This window comes from Diuraphis noxia, unplaced genomic scaffold, assembly GCF_037042655.1.
Source record: "Diuraphis noxia isolate RWA-SAM2 unplaced genomic scaffold, SU_Dnox_SAM2 contig0004, whole genome shotgun sequence".
Taxonomy (NCBI): Eukaryota; Metazoa; Arthropoda; class Insecta; order Hemiptera; family Aphididae; genus Diuraphis; species Diuraphis noxia.
The window spans coordinates 25,734,614-25,741,998 of NW_028301714.1; positions in this window are offsets into that span (position 1 = coordinate 25,734,614).

Consider the following 7,385-nt stretch of genomic DNA (forward strand, 5'->3'; position numbering starts at 1 on the left):
ATTATACTTTAATGTGTATTCAAATTTCGTGTTGTATTATTAAATTGTATAAAACTATGACGTTAGGTCTGGGGTATGACAACAACTTAAATGGAAAATTAATTTCTAATAAAATATATTTTTATACTTAGTATAAAAAATTATTTTTAAATTGTGTTGATTATAAAAAATAAATCCAAAATTATTTGTTTTGTTTTCGAGTCAGTCGTTAGGTTATAATAAAAATCCAATCCTTTGAACGTTTCGTAATTTTATTATATTTTACAAATTATTAAAACAAATTGTCTCCAGGATTTAATTCAATGAAAACAATAACAGAAAAAAGTGATATCTCTATGATTCATACATTTTTCATTTATTTGGTTTATTATAAAAAACTAATTTCATTATAGATGTTCTCACCTAATGACATTACTAGAGTATAATATAAACTTGTGTACCTTCAAAGAGACTTTGAATAAACTTGTGTCAGTTTCATTCAATTTAATTAGATTTTTTATTGGGATTTCAATTTACATTTTTCCTTTTAAATTAGTTTTATTTGTTTCTTTAAATAATATGATTTATTAAGACAATTATACATTAATTCGCTTTTGTTTTACCGAGTTAAAAAAAAAAATAAAATAAAATAATACCTATCCAAACAAAATATGTTGAAATCCATTTATAAAATTTTTAGTTTTTTTCCACCAACATAAATATAACATATAAATGATATTTGTTTAAAAATATATTATCCTGAAGAAAATGGAAAAGTAATTACGTTTCATTACTTTCAAGTAGGATTGGATTTCGTGAGAATTGAGTTTTGGGCACTTATTGCTTGGCTTTGTGTATAAGAAGTTCGTTGTCTTTTTATTTGAAAAACGATTATTCGTTTCTTATTTTAAAATCTGCTGATTCTAAGATATGGAATATCGTGTGTAATACAATTTTATCATAAAATGAGGCATATTTACTCGTATATATTTCTAACGATTATTTTAAAAAACAACAAGCATTTTGTAATCTTAACATAGCTACTTAAGTGTATTAATTGGTGTAATATATATAATATATATAAATCATGATTTTATTCATTTTAAATACAATTTTTTCCCAAGATAAAAGCAAAGGTTAGTGCAATTTAATTTGAATTTAAATATTAAAATGTAATCAAAGTAGATCTAACAAGTAATTGTATAATATATATATGTATATAATATAAATAATATAATACGACTTGGGTAGTGTTCTAAAAATTGAGATGTTTCTGTATTGCGACTAGTAACCTTAGCAAATTATGAAACATAATTTGGAATAAGGTAATAGTTTGACAGTAAATTAAATTAATTCAAAAATAAATTGAAAAAAAATCACTTTTTCGTATTATACAATAATAAATTATTATAATGTAAGAAGTTGTAGTCTATACGTACTCTTCACCTTGTGAGCAACATAAATAACTAAAACAAATCATCTAAAAAAACAGAAGTTTTAACCACATTTCTCTGATTTTAATTTGAAAAATTCAACGAACATAAAAATAAGAATTAGGACATATTATTATCATAAAAAAATATTAATATAAGTATTGTTTTAACTTTTAATTTAATTTTTTTTTTTTTTTTGCAGTTACCGCTAAGCGGCATTTTACATCTATCGATTAATTTAATAGTTATTATATTCGGAATCTATTTAATTGAAATTTATAATTAATTACAAGTATTAACAAAAATGAAAACACATAAGTAATAGCACCTTCACTATAGACTCAATATCGTCAATGTTCTTTTCAGATTTACACAATACTTGATATCGCATTTTATTGATTTTATGTTATAAAATACTAAAATAACAAACACATTCTTACAACATGATTACTACTGATTACCTTTGTCACTTTACAACATTATCATCAGAGACAGGATTTTAATGTCTTTTGAGTTTTTTTTTTCTATTACTGCTATAAAATGCTAACTAAACTAAAATTTTGATTCATCTTAAGTGGAACGATTAAGGTCAATTTTTCAAAATATGTTAATTTAATTTTAACTTATAAAATTATTATAGCATTTGTAACTAACAACTTTGTCTCATATCATTACATAGATTTAAATACAATAATTTAAATTATTATTACCTATTTATAAATTACATTTTTTCACTTACTTAATTGGATATTTTTGGTTAATTTTATGTTATTTTTTTGATTTTTTATGGCATTTACGCATATTTATTTTTAGGTCATCAAAATAAATCCTAGATCTAATCATCATTTTGACGAAGAGTACTCGAATAATTTCGTTTTTTCTCACTCCAGTTTTTGGAACACGTGACTTTTATGGTAATCTATACCATATTATAGAGTTGATTTTCTCTTCAATTTCTTTTGGACTTTATGCAACGTGTGGATATCCGTGTGACAACTCACCCGTTCGTATTATCGTTTGTGAATGGTTACACACAACACTATATGCTATACCGAACCCGAAAAATAATGATGTCATTTACAAACGTCGCGTAACAGACCAAATTAATCCCTTCTTAATCGAAAACGTCCCGACCCTTATACTGATACTCCATTCCACATTACAGATATTACGGGTGACTGGAAAAAAAATGCGTTCGGAAAAACACTAAAAAGCTTGTTTTACGCAGACGGTTAGTGTTAAATGGTTTCTGGAATTCTCGAACAGCGCATTATTATAGGTTCATATTATATAGCACAGTATTTTGTCCGAAAATCTTTGTACGACACGATTGTTTGGGGGTAACCGACGTATCAAGCCCGATTTATATAAGTCCTCAATACGTAGTGGTTGTCGAATTAAAACTCTACCAAATTATTTTTTGTTTCTAAACATTATATTGTTTTCAAAACTGTTTTCTTTTGTCTAAAATATAGCTGTTTATACACACACATATATATAATATACTATGTAATTGTTTCAAAACAGATAATTATAATACTATTATATATTACCTATTCATATTCATTATGCATTATGTATTTTCTGTGAGCTTATTTTATCTTAAGAATTATACACTATCGAAACTACGTAAAATAGCATATTTAAGAAACATTTTTTGTAATACATTAAGTAAGTAATAAATATATCTATTGTTTACAGTATTAATTTACAATACCTGAATTTTGCTTATAGAAAATTTATCACCTGATAATTCTTAAATAATGCACGATGATTAGCAAAAATATAATAATAAATGGGTTTAAATATATAGATATGCTTTTAGGCTAAGTACAACTTTTCTTCTTGACCGACTTTCGTAAGTCTTTATTTATCGACATCGAAATATATATATAAACAACAAAAAAATTCAATTCCAAACAAAATTTAGCATGTTAATAGATATTCATTACTTTTCCACTGCACTATACCCAAAAACATATCTATGACTCCTCAATTTTCTTTACAGGGAAAAAATATCTAGGAACGTGCTACTTATAATATTATATGCAGTATGCATACGATATTTTGAAGTAAAGCTTCTTCATAGGGGGTATAACGCTAGTAAATTTGCAACGAAATTATGTTCAGGACACTCCAATGGCAATAAATAATAAATAAAATATATAACCGATTACTATTATTATTTTTATCTATTTATATATTTAATAATTAGTTTATGATAGTGAGACGGAGCTTCGTTTTAATTATACATACTGTTAAGTTAAATTTAATTTAAAATATAAGTACATATTCAATTATCATTATTATTAATATTATTATTATTTATTAGAATGATTATTATTATTATTATTATTTTTTTATTATTGTTCTTGATACCTGCAACTATATTGTCATTTGTTATATTTAGGATTACAGCAGGGCTAAGTACGGTTGGTATTGTAGGACAAGATGTGTATGTGTGGCACTCATCCTGGAACTATATAATGGCAGTGGGCGGTACGTACTCAAAATCAAGTTGTGGAATTGATTGCAACTACCGCATTAGTAATATTATCTATTTAAATATTTAATAATTATGTAATAATCAAATTTAATAATTGAAATTATAAATATCAAAAAGATTTTAAGTTTTACTATATGGTTAAAGCTAATGCTGAACGATGTCATTTAATAGGTAAAATAAATAAATAACTGTTTATATTACGAACTTTAACCTAAAATCCTATCAGTTTATGAAAGTTATTTTTTAATATTATATTAAGCTAATAATAATATAATCAGATTTATATAATTTATATTTTATTTATTTTTGTACATAATTTCGTTACAAGTTTTTCGTAATTTTACCCTCTGTAAAGAAAATTCACTACAAAAATGTTGTTTGTATAATATGTTATGTGTAGCATGCTTCAAGATATTTTTCCTCTGATAGGAAAATTGAGAAATCATACATACGTTTTTGGTATAGTGTAATGATGTATTATCTGTTATTGTTTTTTTCTATTGTCGATTTACGTTCTATGAGAATAAAACAAAGCGTTATGAAAATCGGTCAGACAGGAAAAGTTTAAACCAGCTTAGGTCCTAGCGAGATTGTTCATTTTCAAAAAATCTCAGATATCACTTAAAACTATGAAAAAAGTTTTACATTATGAGCATTGTGCACTTATTTTCACACAAACGCGGTTTTTTTTTTTTTAACGCAGAGTAATTTTAAAAATATTTTAGCTTTTGTTGATAAATGTATACAGTTACCTACATAGGTTGTGAAGATTATTATATCTAGTGTCGTCCACTAAATAATTGTGGTTCGATTCATTCATACAACCTTAAACTCTAACTTCGTGAAAGTTATATTAAACCATTCATTCAACTATGATGATTGGTGACTTTGTAACATTGTTACGTCATAAATTCACGGAAAGCAAGTTAATGATAGCAGCCAGAACTACCTGTATGGCTGTATATACTCCGAACCTGAAATGTTTAACTGAATGTGGAGTTAAAGTATTAACATAAACAGTATTGAGATACAAGGAATGTTTTAATTAAACACTTGAATATAATAATAATGAGTATTCATATCAGCATCAGAAGGAATTTAGAAAATATTCAAAAAATAATAATATAAAATATGTGAAAATAATCTCTGAAATGTTAAAATAAGTGTAGTATTATTGGTAATTTAAAATTATGGTTAATAGTTACCAAACATAATACGCACAAATAAATAGGTTAATATAGCTATATAAAACAGCACTAATTATACTAGAACTATAATATATAAACCTATAATTGATGTCGTTGTCGTAGTAAAATATCGTGAATAATAAATGTTTATAAGAGCTTAAAAATTGCAGCCTTCTATATTTTTTATCTTAGTGATTTTTATGGCTTCATACTTTTATACGTACAATCGTATTTCATATTATAAATTATAAAATGTACCTATATACTCTTTGAGTCCTATATAAACGATAATTATTAGTGATTGAACAAGACGCGCAGTTGTGTGGAATATCCTACGAAACTGGTGCACTACACCAAAAGAAAATGAATGAACAAAATGATTTAATATGTAATGCACAGGTTTGAAGATAATGTAATATAAAAAAAAAATATTCAACATAATACAGTTGAATTAAAATATACGATATTTCTTTCCGTTTAGTTGTTCTCAATTACCCGATAGCATTGTAAGTATACCAACTGTATAATATTACATCGATAGGAACATATAGATCCATTCGACCGTGGCTGCACAGATTTTCCGACTGAATTTTAACAGGGATATTTTATTTCATTTTATTTATTTTTATTTTAGTTATCAAAATTAAATAAATAATTAAATGACATTTATATTTATAAAAATATTTTTTTTTTACTCAATAATTTTAAAAACGAATTTTGGTTTACATGAACAATCACTTAACACATTTTAATGAATCAATAGTGAGCTAATGGTACTTGATTGGTCCATTAAATTAAATAATTTTTATGCGACCCACCATTAATATTCTTCCGCAGTTTGACGTATACCCAAGTCTAATAAGGATAATAATATGCATAAACATGTCAAGTAGGCACACAATCTTATTTTTATAAAAAATCATTAAATATGCTATTTTTTCAACTGCAGATCTCTATTTTAATTTCAACATTATTATGGAATATTATTGAATAATTTTTTATCTTATATACATACCAGTCAATTGAATAAATAATTAGTACAATGTAAATAGATAATTGTTATCTAATCTATCTATCTATCTCGCATAATAACATGGAACAAAATAATGCATTATGCACTTGGTAAACATAACTTAACTAGGTATAGGTGTATACCTACATCATATTATAGGCATAGAACAGTATAGAAGGACCTCTGCTTGGTGGTTGATCTCTGGTGGTTTAGTGTTGAAGTTGTAAATGATTACCTGGTGGTTTAGAAGTGTTGTTACGTACGATTTTTTTTTTACGATAAACGGTTTGTTGTTTGTTTACGTTTTAATCCTATAAGTTATAACTTTATGACCTAACCTTAACTGCTTGCGGTTCTAACAACAAGTATGAAATAACAACTATTTTGCATTACACGTTCAATAATTATTTTAATTGTAATTATTATTAGTAATTCTAATTTTAAATTATAATATAATTTACTATCATTTCTGTGATATCATAATAGTATCAATTATCAACTATAAATTATTGAAATATATATGATATGAGCCATCAGCTGATTCTCAAAAATAACAAAATGGCAGTGCCCAAGAGTTCAAGGCCATGTCCCCACTTTTTTAAAATAACATTAGAAATTGTGAGAGTGTCATACGCCTGTTATAGGTGTAGGTATATCATTGGCCTAACAACCCCCCCCCCCCCCGAAATGTCAAAAATTCTAATGATCTATGAAAGTTGGTAAAAAGGTCTTAAATTGTATTTAAAATATAAAAAGGAAATTCATTGCTATTTTTATTTTTTTTCTACGATTTAAGCTTATGAAAAGAACCTAAGTAAATCACTACTATGTTAAAATTGATTAAGAAATAAAATGGTTACAATGTAATATTCCTTTAACGTCAACTAAACTCGATTTGTTAGACACTATGCATTGGCTGAAGCTTCACGAGCTATGGTAGTTAGGTGTGGACCATTGATTTTACCGACGACAAATTTTTCCACGATATAATATAGAGTATAGACGAAATACCAACGTCGATAATAACGATCATCTGTCCTGAGAGTTTGACCTGTGGTACGAAGAAGTAAAGTCTACCTATAAAATGATAAGATATTATAGAGTTCCAGCATAAGTCACCAATTTACAGATTTGTGTAATGAAAGTAGGTGGCCTTAACAATTCTATCACGTTTTCAATACATTTTCAAGTTTCAATGCACATCCCAGAAACAATAATATAAGTGGAAAGTGATTTATACTCTTATAAACTCTACAGTTCGAATTTCC